The sequence below is a fragment of the Garra rufa genome, chromosome 10 (assembly GCF_049309525.1).
Source record: "Garra rufa chromosome 10, GarRuf1.0, whole genome shotgun sequence".
NCBI classification, from domain to species: domain Eukaryota; kingdom Metazoa; phylum Chordata; class Actinopteri; order Cypriniformes; family Cyprinidae; genus Garra; species Garra rufa.
In genome coordinates this window covers 41,930,652-41,955,004 of record NC_133370.1, presented here as the reverse complement: position 1 = coordinate 41,955,004, position 24,353 = coordinate 41,930,652, and the positions used below count along the sequence as shown (strand labels likewise).

The following is a 24,353-nucleotide window of genomic DNA, read 5'->3' as shown; positions in this document are numbered from 1 at the left end:
GGAGGAACGTGAGCTGGCCCCGCCGCCAGAGGAGCGTCAGCGGACGCCGCCGCCAGAGGAACGCGAGCTGGCCTCGCCGCCAGTGGAACGTGCGCGGTCACCGCCACGTCCGGAACAGAGAAAGCAGTCAGTGCCGCGTCCGGAACAGAGACAGCGATCGCCGCCGCGTCAGGAACAGAGACAGCGATCGCCGCCGCATCAGGAACAGAGACAGCGGTCACTTCCGCGTCAGGAACAGAGATGGCGGTCACTTCTGCGTCAGGAACAGAGATGGCGGTCGCCGCCGCGTCAGGAACAGAGACAGCGGTCACTTCCGCGTCAGGAACAGAGATAGCGTTCGCCGCCGAGTCAGGAACAGAGACAGCGGTGACTTCCGTGTCAAGAACAGAGATGGCGGTTACTTCTGCGTCAGGAACAGAGACAGCGGTCACCGCCGCGTCAGGAACAGAGACAGCGGTCATTTCCACGTCAGGAACAGAGATGGCGGTCACTTCCGCGTCAGGAACAGAGACGGCGATAGCCGCCGCGTCAGGAACAGAGACAGCGGTCGCCGGCGCGTCAGGAACAGAGAGCGCGGTCGCCTCCGCGTCAGGAACAGAGAGCGCGGTCGCCTCCGCGTCAGGAGCAGAGGTCGTGGTCTCCGACGCGTCAGGCGCAGAGATAGCGGTCACCACCGCGTCAGGAACTGGGAGCGAGGCCACAGGTGCTTCCGGAACAGAGAGCACGGTCACGGCCGCGTCCGGAACAGATTGAGCGGACGCCCTCTCTCGAAAAAACGCCTCCGCTCTCGCCCTATAGTAGGGGCGCTTTCGCGCCGCCTCAGCATTAAGGACATCCATCTCGGCCAGGTAGGCGTAGATGACCTCAAAACGAGCAGCCGACGCCTCCTCAAAAGAAAGATTCCTTCCCGCTGGACCCATTTGTGGAGTCTGCATTCTGTCACTGTAAACGAAGGAGGTCTGGGTCCAAGTGCAGGGGAAGATTTTTAATATAATTAAACAAACAAAACAAAACCAAAAGGCCAACACGGCACAACACAACTAGAAATAATACAAGAGAACAAAACAAGAACACGATCATAAGCCAGGGAACTAAGAAACACAGAGTATACTGACAGAACTCAAGACACAGAAAACAATGCAGACTCACCAGCGTGGGGGGAAAGTGGGGATTATAAAGACTGTGATAATAGTGAACAGCTGGAAGACACAAGTGACAATCAGGACAGGTGAACAATCAGGGAAGTGCAGTGCAGGGAAGGGAAAACAGCGACCCCAGGAGGCTGAGGGAGAACCCGCAGCCCAGAGTCATGACAGTAAAGGCACCATGAAACCAGCTATGTTGTTGTTTTTATCGCACCATGCTCACTATCTGTGTAATTCAAAAATGTGCGTTTATTAGGCACAGTACAATCAGATGACTGACTTTTAAAAAGGTCCTATTTTGCTTTTTCACTTTTTGAATTTTAGTCAGTGTGTGGTGTGTATGTTTGGGCATAAAAAAAATCTACAAAGTTACAAATTTCAAAGTCCACTCCAAAGGGAGGTATTTCGTTTTTTTTTTTTTTTTTAAATCCCTTTTCAAGAACGAACAGCTTGTTTGGACTGCACAGCATTGTTTTCTGGATGTTATGATGTCACAAAGCTCATTAGAATATCAGTCAAATAAATCCCGCCTACGGAAATTCGAACAAGGTGGGGGATTAGTCTAAATTTAGCAATGTAGTATGGACAGCCGCTTCTGGGATGCTTCAGCGAGCCACAGGGCAGCTGGTATAAATGCAAGCATTGACGCAAGTGACCGCAAACTGCTCCTGCCGTCGTGTCAGAGCCGTGCTGCTGACGTGTGCGTTATAGCGGGTCGAAACACATGCGAAACCACGGCTGAAGATACCTTCACTAACCGTACGCTGGAGCTGGTTTCAGGCATGTAAATAATTAAATAATTATATCATTAGCACAATAATGATAATATCATGTATCAGCGATCGCGCAGGCTGACGATAGGACTAACACTACTGTAGCGTATTATTTACTCACTAATCGGGGATCTGGGGAGAAAGCTATTGTAATAATGTAAATTTTGTGAAAAATAATGTGTTTTTCGAACCACCAAGCAGAGAGCATGTTCTAGTGGACCCCCAAAACTAAATAAAGACTTTGTAAAAGAGCATAATAGGACTATTAAGAGTTTCTGACATTTCCAGTGTGTGAGATTGTCCTGTTTTGTTTTTGCTGACTCTTATGCTTCGCCCTCCTCTGAAAAGGGGGTCGGGCGCACCAGTTAATTTGCATTTAAACAAAGTTTTGGAGCTAAATCACACACACTGGCAACATCAGATACTTGTTTTACATCTTGCATAATAGGTGCATAATAGGTCCCCTTAAAAAGTCCCCCAAATCCTTTTAAAACCAGCCAACAGATAAGGCTGACTTGGATGACCAACAAACCACCTTAGAATGTTTTAATGTTTTTTTTTTTTTTTTTACGTTCATATTTTCATGGTTAAATAAACATTACTTACACTATCATAAAATACTATTTTATATTTCCTTTAACAATGTAATCAATATTCTATTTATTAAAGCCAAGTATGAATCTCATCAGTTTGGTGTTTTTAAGCATTTTACATTTTTTCCAAAATAATAACTCAAGGCAGTAACAATTTAAAAACTATTCTTTTTAATAGTTACCTTTTTAAAAAAAAACAATTTTTCAGATCATCAGTCATCAAAGCTCTGTAAATATTGGTCACAGACAGAGATATACTTGAAATTTCACTAAGCTGATTACATGTTTTAATGCCATTTCAAGTCTTATTTTGATGTAACAAAGTGGTTAAGTGTGTGATTTTTTTGTGTGTTTACTTACTTTTTAAACAAGTCTTCCCATTAATGCCATTATATTGTTCATTCAGACTGAATGTGCATGAACACAAGGGCGGGATTTATGGCATGAACCAATCACAGCCGTCATATCCAATCATATCGGGATGAAGGCACTAACTCTATTACCCCCCACCAAACTCACCCAATGCTTTAGAGGGTCTGTTAAAACTCAATGGGCTCAGGGGAAGAGACGTGGACTTCCACTGTAACTTTACCTGCTGGTGTCGCTGTTGGTCAGTGTTTCTTTAGAAAAACACGTGATTTATACTAATTTTAATGCTATATTTTATAATACTCGTGTTGTTTTTTTTTTTTTTACTACATTTTTTTTACCTCATCCAATATTTTGAGGAGAAACTGCCTCCCTTCCCTTCTCGGGGAAACACCCCTGATTTAAAGTGAGTTGTGATTTTATTAAATATCAGTTTCTATATATTACTTATTAATAGTGTTATTACATATGGGTACCTGAGAGAAACAGTACGGAACCTCACACATGACATTGTCATGATCGGGGCTGTGGGTCTTCCCTCAGCCACCTGGGGTCGCTGTTTTCCCTTCCCTGCACTGCACTTCCCTGAGTGTTCACTTGTCCTGATTATGTCACCTGTCATTCCCCAGCTGTTCACAATCACCAGTGTCTTTATAATCCCACACTTCCACTACCCTGGTGAGTCTGCATTGTCTACATGTTGCCTGTTCCTGATGGTTTGTCTCTGTTATCTTTGCTCCAGTCTAGCTCCAGTTTGTTGTGCCGTGTTGGCCTTTGTTTTGTTTGTTTATTTGTGTTTAATTAAAATATATTTCTTACCTGCATCTGGACCCAGACCCCTTCCCTCTTACCGTGACAGAATGCAGACTCCACAAATGGGTCCAGCAGGGAGGAATATTTTTTTTGAGGAGGCGGCGTTCCCCCGCCTGGGGGCAGCGACCACCCGCTCTGTTCCCGACACGGCGGGGATGTCGTTCGAGGCGGCGTCGGCCAAGAGGTTCGAGTTCCTCTACACCTGTTTGGCGCAGATGGACGCCTGTAGGGCCGAGGCTGCACAGATGCGCCCCTACTTTGCGGCGGGGGCGGAGGCGCTCTTCCGCGGGAAAGCGGTGGCGTCCGCTGCCTCGATCCCTGAAGCAGCAGCGACTATCTCCGTTCCTGACGCGGCGGCAACCACCATCTCTGTTCCTGACGCGGAAGTGACCGCCATCTCTGTTCCGGACGCGGCGGTGTTGTCCGCTATCTCCGTGCCGGACGCGGCGGTGTCCGCTATCTCCGTGCCTGACGCGGCCCTTACCGCACTTCCTGTTCCGGACGCGGAGGTGACTACGCTCTCTGTTCCTGACGCGGAGGCGACTGCGCTCTCTGTTCCTGACACAGAGCCAGCTGCGCTCTCTGTTCCTGATGCGGAGGCGACTGCGCTCTCTGTTCCTGACGCGGAGGCGACTGCGCTCTCTGTTCCTGGCGCGGAAGCAACCGCCGTCTCTGTTCCTGACGCGCAAGCGACCGCGCTCTCTGTTCCTGACGCGGAGACGACCGCGCTCTCTGTTCCTGACGCGGAGACGACCGCGCTCTCTGTTCCTGACGCGGAGACGACCGCGCTCTCTGTTTCTGACGCGGAGGCGACTACGCTCTCTGTTCCTGACGCGGCGGTGACCGCGCACGTTCCACTGGCGGCGAGGCCAGCTCGCGTTCCGAGGGCGGCGACGTCCGCTGACGCTCCTCTGGCGACGGGGCCGGCTCGCGTTCCGAGGGTGGCGAGTCGGGTCCATGAGACTCCGCTGCACGGGCCTGGCCCGCCATCCCTCCCCCTGAGTTGCCTTCCTCCGTTCCTCCTCCCTCCAGACTTTGGGAACGTCTGGAAGCCGTTCCGTAGGGAGGGGGTACTGTCATGATTGGGGCTGTGGGTCTTCCCTCAGCCACCTGGGGTCGCTATTTTCCCTTCCCTGCACTGCACTTCCCTGAGTGTTCACTTGTCCTGATTATGTCACCTGTCATTCCCCAGCTGTTCACAATCACCAGTGTCTTTATAATCCCACACTTCCACTACCCTGGTGAGTCTGCATTGTCTACATGTTGCCTGTTCCTGATGGTTTGTCTCTGTTATCTTTGCTCCAGTCTAGCTCCAGTTTGTTGTGCCGTGTTGGCCTTTGTTTTGTTTGTTTATTTGTGTTTAATTAAAATATATTTCTTACCTGCATCTGGACCCAGACCCCTTCCCTCTTACCGTGACAGACATGCAGGAAAAAATATATACCGTGGCTAAAACATAAGAATTTGTTTATAGAAGTTACTAATTTGTTCCCTCAGTTTATTAACTAATGGCTATGCTGTACTAATTTGTTACCACATTTTGTTTTAAGTAAAATTAACGTTGCCACTATTTTCTCAAACGAGGGAACAAATTCTTAATTTGTGGTCACAATAAATACATTTTGGTCCAGATGTCATGTGTCAAAACCTTAACCACATAATAATTCTAAGCTTTTTGTGAAAATTACTTTTGCTGAATAGGGCTTTAAGTGTGCCAAGAAAATATCCCCCACACCATTACAGCACCACCACTAGTCTGAACCATTGATACAAGGTAGGATGGATTGATGCTTTCATGTTGTTTATGCCAAATTATAACCGTACCATCCAAATGTCACAACAAAAATCGAGACCCATTAAACCAGGTAACCTTTTTTTTTTTAAAATCTTCTATTGTCCAATTTTGGTGTGAATTGCAGCCTCAGTTTCATGTTCACCATGGCACCCGGTGTGCTCTTCTGCTGCTGTAGTTTATCTGCTTCAAGGTTCGATATGATTTGCCTTCAGAGATGCTCTTCTGCATGCCTCGGTTATAACGAGTTTGAGTTACCATTGCCATTCTATCAGCTCAAACACGTCTGCCCATTCTCCTCTGACCTCTGGCATCAACAAAGCATTTTCGCCCACAGAACTGCCGCTCAATGGATATTATCTCTTTTTCAGACCATTCTCTGTAAACCCTAGAGATGGATGTGTGTGAAAGTTCCCGTATATCTGCAGTTTCTGAAATACGCAGACCAGACCGTTTGGCACCAACAGCCAAGTCATTAAATTACCTTTCTTCCCAGTTCTGAACTTCAAACAAATCATCTTGACCATGTCTACATGCCTAAATGCATTAGTTGCTGCCATGTGATTGGCTGATTAGATATTTGCATTAACGAGGAGTTGAACAGGTGTATCTAAAATAAAGTGTCCAAGGAGTACACAAAGGCATTAAGGCTTGTTTTTTTTTCCATTTTAACATTGTGGCCCTCAGCCTGCTCCAGGGAGCCAGGCTTTCTATCACTCTACAGTATGTTGCTGTTAATAAAACCATCTCCTGAATCTAAAGTAATCAAGTAACAGATGTATTTGGATTTCGAGCTCAGCATGCTTTTTCATTTCATTCCTAGTCGCCTCCAAAGACCATTCACCGCTGAAATGAATAAGCGTGTTCTGCGATGATTGTGTGATACAATCACATCAGATTCCAGATGTCTGAACTTCTGCTGAATAGTGCATGTGAAAAGAATAAAGATAAACAAATGTAAGAAATCCCTTATGTGTCTATTCAAAAGCAGACTATGGACTGCAGGAGACAATAATAGTGAAGTATTCATTTACAGTCATGCACACGCTGCGGCAGTGATGCTTGCCCTGCCGAAGGTTAATAACAACCCGTGGAACTACATAGGTTATAATTAAAGACCTGGGACTTGGCAGTGTTCCAGTGCAAAACATTATGAACCTGAAGAGAAAACTACTATTACCAGTAATTATCCAGCATGTAGAAGCCAAATTATTTCAGAAACACCCTGAGGCAAAAACAAAATGATGACGGCCATCAAACAGTTCGTCCTCAGATTTTTGCTAACCAAAACGTACTGTAAATCAAGAAAGAAAGAAAAAAACACTCCTCTTCTTCATCTATAGCATAGACTGTGTGAGTCTTCCCAAGAGCTATAGCCTTGAGAATTTCAGATGACTATTCCCTCTAGTGACATTGAGTTGTAAATCATTCTCGTGTTACATATTGACCTCTATTTTGACATAACTGCATTTACATGAAGTTGTTATCTTCAGATAGACACGTCCCTTGGGAAAGTCAGCAGCCGTTCTACAATGTGGTCAGCACTGATATGAAGAAGAATATGGCTGTGTGCGTGTTGAATACTAAGCAATGCAACATATGGGCTGTGAATTAATTCAAATCACACATTGTGAAATTACAGTTTCATCTTAAGGAAATAGATGAACTCTGCATTGGATTTATATCAGATATCTTATTAAAACCATTGGTTATATGAGCTAAATATTATTTCAACCATTGCTCACTGACAAAAATGAATACAGATCAGCTGTAGCTTTTTAAGGACAAGATATTGACTCTTATTTAAATAATGAAAACAAGTTGTGCCATTTGGAATTAAATTGAGATTGCGTTTTAAAAAATGATTGCATTTTTGAATTTGCATTTAATTTGAAAAAAAAAAAAAGGTTTAAAAATCCCTGAAATGTTAACGTTTATAGATCTTTAACAGAAACAGTGATAGATCAATAGATTTATGCCATGTATTTTGTTTATGTGTCATATTTATTAAATTAAAGAAATGTTTTATCTGTGGTAATTTTCTAAAGTTCTGAATTTTGAAAAGTTAAAATTATAAGTTTATTCTTATGTTTTTATTAGTGCTGGTCAACGATTAATCGCATCCCAAATAAAGGTTTGCGTACAGGGAGATCTGGTGGTGCTCTGGTTAGATCTGGCCAATGCCTATGGCTCTATGCCCCACAAGCTGGTGTGGGAAACACTGGAGAGGCACCATGGTCCAGCCGCAGTCAGAGACCTCATTCTGGATTATTACAGCGAGTTCAGTCTGAGAGTTTCAGCAGGGTCAGTAACATCGGAGTGGCACAGATTGGAGGTTGGAATTATCACAGGCTGCACCATCTCCGTGATCCTGTTCGCACTAGCAATGAACATGTTGGTAAAATCTGCTGAACCAGAGTGTAGAGGCCCCAAGTCTAGGTCCGGGATCCGCCAACCACCAATCCGTGCATTCATGGACAACCTGACAGTAACCACCGAGTCAGTGCCTGGAGCCAGATGGATCTTGAGTGGGATAGAGAGGCTGTTGGGATGGGCCAGGATGTCTTTTAAGCCAGCAAAGTCAAGATCCCTGGTCCTGAAGAAGGGCAGAGTGGTCGACAAGTTCTGGTTCTCGATCTCAGGAACACTGATCCCTACCATCTCTGAGAAGCCTGTGAAAAGCCTGGTGAGGTACTTTGACAGCAGCCTCAAGGACACAGCTTCAATAAAGAACACCTGTGAGGAGTTGAAGAAATGGCTGAAGAGCGTCGACAAGACAGGCCTACCCGACAAATTCAAGGTGTGGATCTACCAGCACAGGATTCTGCCGAGGATACTGTGGCCCCTGCTTCTCTATGAATTCCCGATCTCCACCATTACAGACCTGGAGAGGAGAGTCAGCCGCTACCTGAGGAGATGGTTGGGTCTACCGCGGAGCTTAAGCAACATCGCACTCTATGGAAACAGCTGCAAACTGACACTACCTCTGAAATCCATCGAGGAGGAGTTCAAGGTTTTGCGTGCAAGAGAGGTGCGGCAGTTCCGGAAATCAACAGACCCAAAAGTCTCTGGGGCAGGGGTGGTAGTCAAGACGGGCAGGAAGTGGAGAGCAGAGGTGGCAGTGGAGCAGGCAGAATCCCGTTTGCGCCATGGAGTCCTTGTGGGAACTGTGGCCAGAGGAAGGAGCTGTTGCAGCCCCGCTTTATGACAAAGCGCGGGGGAAGGAGCGGCGGCAACTGGTTCAGAAGGAAGTTAGAGCAGCTGTGGAGGAGGAGAGGGCCCGCAGAGCAGTGGGGATGAGACAGCAAGGTGCATGGACTAGATGGGAGCAAGTTGTGGAGAGGAAGATCTCGTGGACTGACCTGTGGTGGGCAGAACCACACCGCATCAAGTTCCTGGTCCAGGCGGTCTATGATGTTCTTCCCAGCCCATCCAACCTGCACTGCTGGGGTTTGGCAGAATCACCAGTATGCCCCCTCTGCGAGAAGAACAAGGGGACCCTTGAGCACGTATTGAGTTGCTGTCCAAAAGCTCTGGGGGAAGGCTGATGCCGCTGGCGTCATGACCAAGTGCTCAAGACTATCGCAGAGAGCATCTCTAGTGCTGTTTCCATCTACCAAAAGTCCAGACCCAGGAAGCAAAGCATCAGCTTCATTAGAGCCGGAGAGAAGCCAAGATCAAGGAAAGGAACAGCAGGGCTTCTCCAAACTGCATAGGACTGGCAGCTGTCAGTAGACCTGGGCAAGCAGCTCAAGTTCCCCCAGCATGTAGTCAAGACCTCACTCAGACCTGACGTCATCCTGGTATCTGAGGCAACAAGAAACGTTGTCATGCTGGAGCTTACCGTGCCATGGGAGGAGTGAATGGAAGGAGGCCTTTGAGCAGAAAAAGGGGAAGTATCAGGACTTAGTCAGCGACTGCCATGAACAAGGCTGGAAGGCAAGTTGCTTGCCTGTAGAAGTAGGGTGCAGAGGCTTTGCAGGACAGTCCCTCTGCAGGGCATATACTGCACTCGGCATCACAGGCGAAAGGAGCACAGAGGCAGCGAAGAAAGCCTCTAGAAGAAAGTGGCTCTGGATTAAGAGAGCGAAACCGTGGTTGAGCTGCCAGGGCACAAGCTGAGGCCTGATCAACCTCAGCTGGGTCGCCTGAGTGAGGGTGTCTGATGTTCGATAGGGTTGTGACGATGAGGAAATTTCCCCACCGGTTAATCGACGTGTGACAACACCGGTAATACCGGTATCACCGTGGGGGGTGGGGGTTTCCCTTTCTCTTTTTTTCTGCTTTTAAATACATGTAATCTTGCCGCAACTGACGCTGACGTTTGGGGCGGTGTGAACGCACCATAATAAATGTGTGCGTATTATACTTTCACTTTCAGTTTTGCGGGAATTGGCAATTCGGCGTCAATTGTTTGAATGGACGACAAAGTTTGCAGATTGCCTCATTAATGTTTTCAGGTTCCCTTTTTGCATTTGGTGTAGTGGTGCCCGGAGAAGTGGGTTTACGCTTAATTTATAAATTCCACCAACCCCCCTAGACGTGACTCTCGGCAATATCTGATGAAATCTGTCGGGTTTTCTATAAGAGACGTTTTGAACGCATTTGTTTACTGGATCTTTGGACTGATACGTTTACAGGGGTTTACTGGTTGAAGAAATTTCTGATAGTAAAAAACGGCTTCTTTTTATTTGTTAGGTATTATTTTCGCTATTATGTACTTATTTAAATTACTGGGGTACGGGAGATGGAGCGGGCGCAGGCACATCGAATATATTTCAAAGCAAGCCGGTGCCACGGTCCTGACTGCGTATTTTTTGGGGTTTTTTAACGAATATTTACATGATTTTGGCTAATGCAGGACACTACTGAATGATGCGCATCAGAGGGGATTTAGAAGTGGGTACGCAAAGCTGCCTGATGAAGAAGTGGGTATATGCCGTATACCTGCATATACCCTCCACTACACCCAAAATATTGCCAAACAGGCGCTTTTGCATTGCGTTTTGACACTAAATCGTCCGCCATTCTCTTTCTGTAAATTTGACTCCTCTCGTTCTCCTCACGATAAATTAAATATGACGCATTGTAGCTATGTTCAGTTTTTAATTATAGTGCATGCTCTCGTCTTAAGTAAATTATTTAGAATTATATTTTCCATTTAATTCATAAATAAATATTTAATTAAAAAACGAATACTTATTAAAAAATAAGTAGTGATGTCACCGGTGTTGCGTCTTAAAACAGGTAACACCGTCAACACCGTCTATCGTGGCAAGCCTAATGTTCGAGAGACCCGAAACACCCGATGACCTCAGGATACATCACTGATGATGTGCCCTGGTGCATCAGAAGATGTATCATCACAACTGTAAATAAAAAAAAACTTTTATGTTGGATGTGATTAGTCACGATTAATCGATTGACAGCACTAGATTAATTGCATCCAAAATAAAAGTTTTTGTGTACATAGTAAATGTGTGTGTACTGTGTATATTTATTATGTATATTTAAAGACACACATACATACAGAATATATTTTAAAAATATTTACATGTATATATTTATATAATTTAATGTATAAACGTTTTTCTTAAACATATACATGCATGTGTGTTTGTATTTATATATACATAATAAATATACACAGTACACACACATACTATGTACACAAAAACTTTTATTTTGAAAGCGTTTGCAATTAATCGTTGCCCAGCACTAGTTTTTATTTATAAAATGCCTTTATTTTATTTATGGGTCAATGACGTGATGCCTACATTTTCTGTCCGATTGCATTTTTTCAGTTGAAAATTAGTTGTTTTGTGTAAAAAAAAAAAGATAAAAAAAGTACCTCTCCCATGTATGTACTCACTTTAAATTTTCAAAAAAGTTATTTGTACTTTTTCCTTCATTCAAAGTGTCAAAATATCATGGGGTGTGACTGTCCGGCCATAAATTGTTTTAGAAACATCTTTCTTTAAAATGACCCTAAATGTATTCTGATTTTCTACAATATTCTACTTTCCAAAGTGATTTGTAATCTTGTATAAAATTGCAAAGTATTTGTATTTATATTTCCATCATAATATACAAACAAACATTGTCCGACGATGTCCATTTTGTGAAATATCATGTGGTGCGACCATCAAGAATCTATAATTTTGGGACTTTTATGTTGAAATCCATTCAAAAATAGGGCCTTGCGTCATATAGCAATTTGCCAGGGACCCATGAAAGCATTGGATTTGAATTTAGATATCATGTGGTATGACCAAAAAAAAAATATATATATATATATATTAAGTAATTTCTTGTCACAGTTTAAGCAGGATGAGGAGTGAAGCTGATGAGGCAGAAACCGGAGTAAAATAAACACTGATATTTAATGAAAAACAAAGAGGAGCGGCTCTGGACGGCGGTCTAGAGGAGCAGGCTCTGGATGGCTGGATGACCCCAGCGGAGACTCTGAAGGGCTGGGCATCTCCAGCGGAGACTTTGGGAGAGCAGGCTCTGGGCGAGCGGTCACTGGAGGGCGCTCTGGTGGCACGGTCACTGGAGGGCTGGGTGAGACCAGCGGAGACTCTGGGAGGCTGGGCAGAACCAGCGGAGACTCTGGGAGGCTGGGCAGAACCAGCCTTAACGCAGGAGGTGCTGCTTGACCTGACTCAGGAGTTGCTGCCTGACTTGACTGTGCAGGAACTGCAGCTGGTAGGGCGGCCGTGATGGTAGCAGACTCTGACTTAGCAGTAGCCATCTTGGGTGATGATGCTGACTTAGTGGCATCCATCTTGGGTGCAGACTCAGGCTTGGCGGCCATCTTGGCCGGGGACTCAGGAACGGTGGCCATCTTGCATGCAGACTCTGGTGTGGCAGCCATCTTACGTGCAGGCTCTGGTGTGGCAGCCATCTTACGTGCAGGCTCTGGTGTGGCAGCCATCTTACGTGCAGGCTCCGGCGTGGCAGCCATCTTGCGTACAGACTCTGGCGTGGCAGCCATCTTGTGAGCTGACGCTGGCATGGCGGCAGCCATCTTGTGAGTTGACGCGGCGGCCATCTTGTGAGCTGATGTTGGCGTGGCGGCTGGCGGGCTTGATCGTGGAGAGGAAGCCTGAGATACTGGGCTGAGGGCGGCGGATTAGAGCGCGGGGATGAGGCCGGCCGCATCGGGCTGAGGACAGCGGTGGAGCTCAGGAGGATGACTGGGGATTTGGGACTGGGCTGGCGGCTCGAGCCGTTGACACGGTATGTGGAGATTCTTGGCTTAGGACAGGCTGGCGTGTTGCGCTGTGTCTGGGAGGGGGCTGAAAGATGAGACCTAATCGGACTCTGAACTTCTTCTATTTCAAAATCAGATCCATTTAAATAGAGAATAAGATTGATAAGCTCAATCAAGGGGAAACTACAAGCAGGAAGATCGCAGCATATCGTCTCATCTTCCAGCCCCAGAACAAACACAACGCAGAGAGAAGCTTCGTGCCAGCCTACCTGGTGGGAGAGCTCGATGAAATCCTCCACATATCGTTCCAACTCACGACCACCTTGCCGCAGTCCCCTCAGAGCTGCCTCAACCCGACTCTTTTGTTGTTTGGTCCGTCGATCTGTCACAGTTTAAGCAGGATGAGGAGTGAAGCTGATGAGGCAGAAACCGGAGTAAAATAAACACTGATATTCAATGAAAAACAAACAAAGAACATGGAGCAAAACAGACAGAAGCAACGTTATCAACAGACACTGTGGTGTGAAGTGAAGGGACACAGACTTAAATACATTGAAGACAGGGCGTGGTAACAAACGAGAGAACAGGATGACGAGGGGGAAATACAAATATGGGCATGACTGAACCAAAAGAACATGAACCAAAACGGGGAGACAAGGACTAAACCATTTGAATAGGAAACATGGGGGGGGGGGGACTAGGAAAACAGAACAGAAACAGACTCAAATCCTGACATTTCTACAAGTATTTATTTTTATTATAAATTTTAAAGTGACCTTTTGTGTGAAAGCTAGCTTGTTTTGTTCAGGTGGAATAGATTTTTATGCAATTTGGGTCATTTCAGATGTTTTATGTTTCATCTTTTTGCAATATGAGAAAAATAATTTAAAGCATGTAATTTTAATTAGGTAATTATGAAACTATTAGTAATTTATTATTTATTTATTAATAACTATTTTAATCTATTTGACCAGATTCCACTGCCAAGCAAGGTAAAATAAATGATCACAATAGGCAGTATGTTAATTCTGACCCTGCAGTCAAGCGCAAACTCCAGATGTCTCTTAATTGACCTTTTGCAAAGACCCCGCTCCTCTTTAGTTTTTGTTGCTATGTCCGACAAACCATGGCACTTTTATGCCACACATCATGTTCTCATGCACTTAAAAAAATACATTACAAAGCCAAGAAGACACTGACAGTGCGCCGACATACAAGACAGAGCAGGTTACTTTTGTTCTGAAAGTCTTAGAGTTCTAATTTGGTCTTTTTTAAGTAATTCAAACAACAAACACTGTTTTGTAGCTCTTCAGTGTGACCTCAGTTCAAGTGGCACATGAACCGATCATCTCTTTATCTTTACTGGTTAGCATGAAAAAAGATCAATGAACATCAGAAGGTATCGTGTTTCAACTGTAAAAAGACGTCAATACATACCATTTTTCAAGTTCAAGTCCACCAACGTTAATCTACTCTCCTGTCTGTTTTGTTTGTCGGACAAAAAATATGGATTCTGCATTATGATTGGTCAGATTGCCTGTTCAAACGCCCCGTAAAGAGTCATTTGAGCAGTTAAAATTGGGCAAAGTTCAGAAATAACTGGGGCTAAATAAATGCCTGCAGTTAATGCCATATTCTGCACTTTTCACATGTCTCTTTAAATAGATTTTCAATGATATAAGGTCTTTGTGTTGTTTGGAGTGACCACTCATCATGTGGTGCGACCAATAATGGCAATAACTGTATTAAATTAAAAATAACATATCTAATTTCACTGATTGAAATATGGATCACTGCTACAGTATGCAAATGGTATTTTGACATATATATATATACAGGTCCTTCTCAAAAAATTAGCATATTGTGATAAAGTTCATTATTTTCTGTAATGTACTGATAAACATTAGACTTTCATATATTTTAGATTCATTACACACAACTGAAGTAGTTCAAGCCTTTTATTATTTTAATATTGATGATTTTGGCATACAGCTCATGAAAACCCAAAATTCCTATCTCAAAAAATTAGCATATCATGAAAAGGTTCTCTAAACGAGCTATTAACCTAATCATCGGAATCAACTAATTAACTCTAAACACCTGCAAAAGATTCCTGAGGCTTTTAAAAACTCCCAGCCTGGTTCATTACTCAAAACCACAATCATGGGTAAGACTGCCGACCTGACTGCTGTCCAGAAGGCCATCATTGACACCCTCAAGCAAGAGGGTAAGACACAGAAAGAAATTTCTGAACGAATAGGCTGTTCCCAGAGTGCTGTATCAAGGCACCTCAGTGGGAAGTCTGTGGGAAGGAAAAAGTGTGGCAGAAAACGCTGCACAACGAGAAGAGGTGACCGGACCCTGAGGAAGATTGTGGAGAAGAGTCTGGAGTAGAAACATCCAGAGCCACCGTGTACAGGCGTGTGTAGGAAATGGGCTACAGGTGCCGCATTCCCCAGGTCAAGCCACTTTTGAACCAGAAACAGCGGCAGAAGCGCCTGACCTGGGCTACAGAGAAGCAGCACTGGACTGTTGCTCAGTGGTCCAAAGTACTTTTTTCGGATGAAAGCAAATTTTGCATGTCATTCGGAAATCAAGGTGCCAGAGTCTGGAGGAAGACTCGGGAGAGGGAAATGCCAAAATGCCTGAAGTCCAGTGTCAAGTACCCACAGTCAGTGATGGTCTGGGGTGCCATGTCAGCTGCTGGTGTTGGTCCACTGTGTTTTATCAAGGGCAGGGTCAATGCAGCTAGCTATCAGGAGATTTTGGAGCACTTCATGCTTCCATCTGCTGAAAAGCTTTATGGAGATGAAGATTTCATTTTTCAGCACGACCTGGCACCTGCTCACAGTGCCAAAACCACTGGTAAATGGTTTACTGACCATGGTATTACTGTGCTCAATTGGCCTGCCAACTCTCCTGACCTGAACCCCATAGAGAATCTGTGGGATATTGTGAAGAGAAAGTTGAGAGACGCAAGACCCAACACTCTGGATGAGCTTAAGGCCGCTATCAAAGCATCCTGGGCCTCCATAACACCTCAGCAGTGCCACAGGCTGATTGCCTCCATGCCACGTCGCATTGAAGCAGTCATTTCTGCAAAAGGATTCCCGACCAAGTATTGAGTGCATAACTGAACATAATTATTTGAAGGTTGACTTTTTTTGTATTAAAAACACTTTTCTTTTATTGGTCGGATGAAATATGCTAATTTTTTGAGATAGGAATTTTGGGTTTTCATGAGCTGTATGCCAAAATCATCAATATTAAAACAATAAAAGGCTTGAACTACTTCAGTTGTGTGTAATGAATCTAAAATATATGAAAGTCTACTGTTTATCAGTACATTACAGAAAATAATGAACTTTATCACAATATGCTAATTTTTTGAGAAGGACCTGTATATATATATATATAAATGTATTCATAAAATAGAAATATAAGAATAGACAATACATAGAATAAAAATAAGTTAACGAGACCAGTAACTACTAGTAACTAAAGGGTTTGAGTAAAAATGTGCAGTAATGTGTGGTTACAGGTACAAAAAGTCTATAGTAGACTGATTAATGCCAGGTTCCCATTGTGACAGGATACCTCACATATAGTGACAACATGCCCCAATAATGTTAACTCATTTATTGTGTGTTATATGTGTACAGTATATACAGTATATACAGAAAAAAAAACTACCTTGAAAAATGTTAATTTGGAGTAAAAAGTGTAGCCTTGGCATCCCCTATATTTCAGTGTCGATTCAACTGCGTTATAATAAGCAGTTCATACAGTACATTAGCATTAGTGTGGGTGACTGACTCATGTTGCCGTGAGGCATGATTACAACACCATGGCTGAATGCTGACCTACAAGCAGCCTATGGCAATCACTTTAGTAATACTTTCTAAATATTTGCCATTAATGCCATGTAGCATAGACTCCTTGATATTTACCCTAACATGTAATGACAATAGCTGACCTTCTGTATGACCCTGTTACTCAGCATAACCAGAAGCACAGTTCATTTCGATGGGATTGTTTTGTAATACACAATAATGTGAAAAATTACATGGCTCATTTCATAAGACGGCGCTCCTCACCTCAACACATCAGAGGTCAGGAGTCACCAGTAATTTCATTTATGGCAGACAACACACAGAATTTGATCAAAATCTGTTGTAACCCATACAGATAATTCTATTTCAAGGTATTACTTTTTAATACTTAATTTTTATCTCCAGGCTTCGCTGTGTTCATTTCACCCCCCAAACGGAGGCTGAGTAAGCAAATCAATACAGTAGCCCAGCATGTCGTCTGGGGTTTAATTTACTGTGCAGTTGTAAGTAATCGAAAAATCTCGAGACAACTATTCAAGGTAAACAACCAAATGCATTCACACTTAAAATACCAGAAAGACCCTACAGTACTGTACTTCATGAATACTGCAAGCCACATATGTCTGCCTGAAAGGATTGCATCAGATCTCGAAACACACCAGATCAGACTCCACTACAACATTCTGTGCATTTGTGTCCGTTTTGAATGCAGCACACTGAAATCAAAGAACGTGATGTAACAAAAGAGAAAAGAGGTGATTGTAAGTGCTCTCGTGTTTTGCTCTTCTGCCCACAGTAAAATGTTATAGGTCAGTCCTTTACTGTGGAAATGTGACTCAAGACACAAAGGGCATGTAGACGTGCTGCAGAAATAGTAACTGCGAAAACAGCGCAGTGTCAGAGCACTGATACACATTGTGCTGTTTCCGTTCAGTGCCGCTAATGAGCCCAAGCCAAGACAGAGGACTGGAAAATTATTTCCTCTCCCTTTGATTGTCCAGTGTTTATGAGGACAAAGCTCAAGCGGAAAAGGAGGGAAGTGTTTCATGATGGGAAAGAGATGCTCGCAGACTAACATCCAGTCAAACCAGCAATACATTTCCTAAAAGCATTGTTAGCCAGCTGGGCTTGCAAGTTACGTCATTACTAGTCTCAGCCTCAGGCGTCATGCCCACAGACCATTGGCTGAACGTCCAATGCATATGGCACACAAAATTGGAAACACTTCAGGAGTTTCAAAGTCGTCATCTGATTGGTTCTTTAACATTCCGTCTGGAAACAAAGATGCTGTGATGCCAAACCCCCTCATGGAAGAAGAAAGATAGCCTTTGTACAGCTGTGACAATGAGCGTTTATCACTATCCAGTAGAGCTGCACGATTCTGAATAAAATGAGAATCACGATTTTTTTGCTCAGAATAAAGATCACGATTCTGGAGAACTTTTTTATTTTAAAGGTTTACCCCTGAACATTAGGTTATCAAACAACAGTAAAATAGCAGTGAAATAAGACAAAATAAACTTTGCTTTAAATTTAAAGAAATGTAATGAAAAATAATGTAATAATGTAAACAAAAACAAAAAAAATCACCATTAAACATAAAAAAAAACATACAAAGGTATTATGTCAGAGTAAAGCAATTTAAAGATTCTTTGCTAGAAACACTAGCCTATCAACATTTTATGGCTGTCACCATGGGCGACATTTGACTCTTGAGTCAGGGGGGGCAAGAAAAAAAATCAGATGTAAGCATTAAAACAGTGCCCTACGGTATTGCAGCACATCAAAGCAGTCAATTAAAGCGCTGCACTTCAGCCCGGGCCGATGGGCCCTGACTTTTTTTTACACCCCAGGGCTACGGCTTCGGGCCAATTTTCACGTCATAGTTCAGACCCGGGCCGGCATCGGGCCTGTTTTAGGCTTCTCCTTATTTTCATAATTTAGACAACCATCAATTATGGTGAAGAAAAAAAATGCCGCGCTGGTGGAAACAACACGAAACTTCACTTTCGCTTTCACTTTTGAGACCGACTCAGACACCGTTTAGTGTGCTTTAGCGCAGCTGAATCCGCGTTCAAGCGCACACAATAGGCTAAAACTCACCCCAAGCACCGGCAAAAATAAATAACAATGAATGTGTCGAGGAAAGAGTAAGGACATAAATGAATTATTTATTAATTAATTTGTGTATTCTGAGTCAGTGTCGCAATCTCCTTTTTGGACGCGCCTTCAGAGAGAAATTCATCTTTACGGATTACATGAAAGAGTTTGTGCTTTTGATTTGTTTTATTTCGTTAAGTAATAATTTAAAGCTTTCTATAAATGTATTTATTATGTCTGTGAGGCATGCATTTCGCTTCATTTTGTTAAGCACTCCTGTTCAAGAACCAGACTGCAGAAAGCACATAATTTTTGTTTTCTTTATTTTATAAAAATGCTGTAACGTTTTTTTCGATGTATTACTCATACTTTGTGAGCAAAAATGACGGATAATTTTAAATTGCTTCCAATGAAAAAAATGCAAGTGATTGCACTGGTGCCTCGATGTCCTGCAAGCTTTAGCTTCCACTTTCTGCACAAACTATGCGCATATAGCTGACATGTATCTGTAACGTTTAAACTACCATTGTTTTATACTTGAACTGTTTTATATCTATAGATTTCATTTTAGGCAAGTCGTGATGATTTGAGAAGGCAAACTGATCAAACAGACTATGATCAGTCTTCCGCTGGGCGCTGTTCGGTAAATATATATATTTTTAACGAATAAAAAATGCTCCAAGCGTTTTTCTAAATTAGCTAAATAAAAAACGAAACTAAATATAAACATTTTACCATTACATACAAAACTGAACTATTTTATAGCTGAAACAGTAAGTTGTTTTGGGAGAAGGGGAAAATATATTTTTATCCCGTCTATTGCTTCACCGTTATTTCGAGAATAAACCCAGCGTAAATATGCAAATGTCACTCCCAAAACACATCAGCTTACATGTGCCGAAAAACGAAAGTTTCATACAAATTCTAAATGGATTATAGCCTGGAAAGTGCAAAGCACGCTCCCCTTATTATCACTAAAAATTCATAGAGATCTCACAAAATCCCGTTATAATTAATAAAGCTCTCTAAACTACACAATTAATATTTTATTTACATCGCGTCTACACTCATAAGATGATTCATGAGCGCACAAAACGGCACTTAATAAAAACCGATCAGGCGCTTTCAGCAGTGAGTGAATTCTGACAAGTGTTTCTAATTGTTCGGAAACAACAGATATGTCTGTGATTGGCTACATTGCTCAACGCTGCAAAAACACGTTGGATAGTTTTCCAGATCTTCAATTGCTTTGCTTTCGTTTGAGGGTTACATAGCACCGTCTAGTTCCCAAGTACAACCGAGCCTAAGCTTGGCTAAAGCAGTTGCAGCGGGGCTGTCGGGGATTCCATGACTAACCACAGGGGGGGCAACTGCCCCCCCTTGCCCCCCCCTAATGTCGTCCATGGCTGTCACTGTCCACTCTTTGGGATGCCCAAGTTTACTTCACCATTTTACAAATAAATCCTAATCTAATCATGACAAACTATATATCGTTGGAAAGGTCTAAGGCTCCTAAATAGATATTTGACATTTTTTTGTGTTACAAATTATGTAGGAAAATAATTTATGACAAGAGTTTCATAGACTAATTTATGACAAGAGTACACCTCAAAAATCTACTTCATAACAGGAGTTCTGACCTTTTTCACAAACAGACATTTGCCTTTTTCTTGTTGCCTTTTTCCCTATTACAAATATTTTCCCTATTAGAAATAATAAGAAATTATATATCATATTCATCCTTTGAAAGCCATTTTAAAATCAGACATTGAATTAACATGAAAAATGTACATCAAAAACATATTACTAAATGTTCTTGTCCATGAATTATAAAGATTTAAGATTCAATTCTTCATTTTCACGTCTCTGTTCAAAAATGGGAGTAACAGTTAAGGGGTTAATGGATCATCATGCTCATATATGGTTCCACTGCTCTGCTGGTCCATAAATCTGGTACGATCAAAGTACTCTTTCAACATTCAAAGTGCTAATAGAGACTGAATTTTCCAGATACAGAGCTATCTACACACATACACAACTTATTATAGCCCACATAGTAATAACAGCCTAAATATTTTATGTAGTTTAATTTGCGCGCATTGGGGAGTCGCTCTCTAAATGCAGGGTATTAAAATTGCTTTTGAATGCGCGTGCGTGTTTTACTTTTGGTTTTGTTTTAACGACCGCGCGAAACTCTTACGCCGCTGTGTGAGTGGAACTCTGCCGTTGAGTTATCATCTGATGTGAATGAATGCCGCTTTGTACAGTACATTGAGACAGAGGCGCCATGAATTGCATCTGACAGAATGTGCGCTGAAGATGAAGTTTAAATGGTTATGTAATGTTGGAGAGAATGGCGAACCTGTCACTGCATCAGCTCACAGCAGTCTGTGCAGTAATTAGGCTAGCGAAAATATTTTATTTATATTGTAAAATATAAATAAAATATAATTGGCTGAATCGTATAAATGCTGGATTAAGATCGTGACTAAAACTAAAGTTTGCATTTATAATAGCATTTTGGGATGGAATGTGAAGTAATTATTTCTAACGTTTCTAACTTCACTCTGATAAAAGCAGCGAAAGCTAACTATAGTTTATAATCAGCAGTTTAGTAACTGAGTGGTGCCATGTCATGATTTCTGTGTAAATGAGATCAGATGTGCAGCTTTAATAGCCAAAATCAGCTGGTTCCAAAGCATTTTACTGTAGCTGGTTTCCCATTGTCTTTTAATTGCTTCTTTCAGAACTGTCACTTTGGGGGTATGTTGTTGTTGCTGTTTTCTCTGAGAACAATTATGAAAAACAAAACATTATATTGTACTGTATGTTCCAAGGGCAGGTTTTCTATGTGGCTATTACTCTTTCCAAACTGTGCATTTCGAATCACAAACTTTTTCAAAAGTATGTCATCTCTCAAAAAGTCATGTCCATATTTATCACATCCAAAATGTAAGTGGATTTCTTGATTTAAAGCAGCAGAAAACGTTTCTAGATTGACACCTGTACTATACCTGCAGGAGGTTCAGAACATAATAATGGTTCCACGTACTAGTGAGTTCTTTCTCGGTAAAGTTACATTTAACATTTTCACTGCAAATGTCACGTCCATTGAGATGGGATTGTTCTTTTATTTGTAACTAACTGCCGTTCAATTATTGTTGTTAAAAATCACCTTCTTTTTAAACCATTAGTAACAGTACTTGGAGGCACAGTTTGATCTCTAGTGACTCTAGAGATCTCTCATTTCTCCAAGGAAACAGAAAACATCTAAAAATCTTTTGTCCACTGGTGTTGATGTTGAACAGTGTTACTTTAGTAAATGAATCATTTTCACACTATTTCCTCAAATATTTAATCATATTTGGTTACCATTTTATCATTCCTCATCTGAATGTGAGGCACTGCCTTCATTATATATTCTGAGTAAACATCTCTGCTGCACATCTAAAAGCCAAAAAACTAACATATTTTCATAACTATTTGACTATTCAAGTTTTTTTACAATCCTCTTACATCCCAGTAAGCATTACCTTTAGGGGTAGGGTTAGGGTTGGACTTTTATGCTTATGCAAGAGACCTAAATATCAAATTAAAGTGATAGTTCACCCAAAAATGAAAATGTGATGTTTATCTGCTTACCCCCAGGACATCCAAGATGTTAGGTGACTTTGTTTCTTCAGCAGAACACAAACGAAGATTTTTATCTCAAACCTTTGCAGTCTGTCAGTCATATAATGGCAGTGAATGGGCACCAAACCTTTGATAGTAAAAAAAAAAAAAAAAACATGCACAGACAAATCCAAATTACACCCTGCGGCTCGTGACAATACATTGATGTCCTAAGACATGAAAGATATTTTTTTTGTGAGAAACTGAACAGTATTTATATCACTATTTACCGCTGATACACAGCAATGTCCAACTGTCCTGAGCGCATGTTTTGGATGGTTGTATAAGCTACAAATATGCATAGCCTAAAATATATCTACAATTAATTAATTACTTAATTCTCACTCTCTTATGACCCCAACGCCTGTAAGTTTTGATGTTACTGATCTATCATCATATTTTCTTACAGGGATAATTCACCCACAAATGAAAATTCTGTCATTAATTATTCAACCTCATGTTGTTTCAAACAGGAACAAGGCCCAGAACAGTACTAAGGACATCATTAAAATAGTCAATGTGACATCAGTGGTTCAACCGTAATATTATGAAGCTACAAGAATACTTTTTGTGCACAAACTTTTAAACGCAAATTTCATCCAAAATATCTTAATTTGTGTTCTGAAGATAAAGATTACGGGTTTGAAACGACATGAGAGTGAGTAATTAAGGACCAATTTTTATTTTTATTTTTGGGTGAACTATCCCTTAAAGGCTCTGTTTACAGTACACTCTTAAAAATAAAGGTGCTTTAAAAGGTTTTTCACAGCGATGCTATAGAAGAACCACTTTTGGTTCCACTGAGAACCATTCGGTCAAAGGTTCTTTAAAGAACCATCTCTTTCTTACCTTTTTATAATCTGAAGAACCTTCTTTCACCGCAAAGAACCTTTTGTGAAACAGAAAGATTCTTCAGATGTTTAAGGTTCTTTATGGAACCATTTAGACAAAAAAAGGTTCTTTTATGATATCGCGAAGCACCTTTATTTTTAAGAGTGTACATAAACTAATAAGTGATTTGAATTATTTTGCAAGCGAATATCTTAACTTCTGTTCATCGTCCAAAGTGATTGTATCACTTTATAACACTTGAATTAAACCACTGGAATTGTTCGGATGACCCACTAATGTCATTTTTGGACCACACTGAACTAAAACATTCTACATTTGTGTTTCACAAAAGAAAGAAAGTCATTTGGAACGGCTGAATAAATGATGATAGAATGTTCATTTCTAGGTGAGAAAACATTTACCTGTCGGTACTACATTCCAGTTTAAATAGTTCCCTCTGTTAAAAAAAAAAAAATCTTTCTGACCACTTAACTTTTATTTCTTAGGTTTTTTTTTTTTTTTTCATTGCAATCCTGCTCAGCACATGCTAGGGATACATTTTGCACTATAAAGCACTTTTTTAAATGTAGTTTCTTTTTTGAGATATGAAGAACCTTTAACATCTAAGGAACCTTTCCATTCCACAAAAGACATTTCATAGTGGAAGAAGATTTTTTTAGATTGTTAAAATATACTGCACATTAAGAAAAGCATGGTTCAGCAGTTCACTGAAAGGTTCTTTGGGGAACCCAAAATGTTTCTTCTTGGGCCACTGTGTTATTTTTAAGAGTGTATGAAATGTTGCTGCATAAAGGTCTTGTCATTGTTCTTCAGGAACTCAATTTCAGGTCATGCACACAGCCATAGTCCTGCAGTGACCCAAACCAACAAACCTATTTCCTGGAGATAGAAGGATGCATATCCACATTCTTTTGGTTTGGTTGAAAAAGAAAAAAGGCTTTCCTCCATAATGGAGGACGTAGCCATGCGACCGGTTCATCTATGCTGGCTGTGCTACTGAGGTGCAGGAGATGATTACCACACAAATAAGCTACAGTGACTGAATCCCTCTGCTCTGCAGGTAGCAGGAGGAAAACAACGAAAGAAACGGAGCAACAAAGAGGCAGGAAGGAACAGGGAGGGTAAAGTGAGGAACAGAGAGTGAAATAATGGGAAATAGGGGAAAAAGGGAGAGTATAAGGCAGGGCAAAGGTTT

General features: G+C 41.9%; 1 pseudogene; it reads left to right on the top strand.

The window, feature by feature from the left end:
* Positions 1-9,607, top strand: part of LOC141344585 (uncharacterized) — a 67,532-nt pseudogene extending 57,925 nt beyond the window's left edge.
* Positions 9,608-24,353: the final 14,746 nt, after the last annotated feature.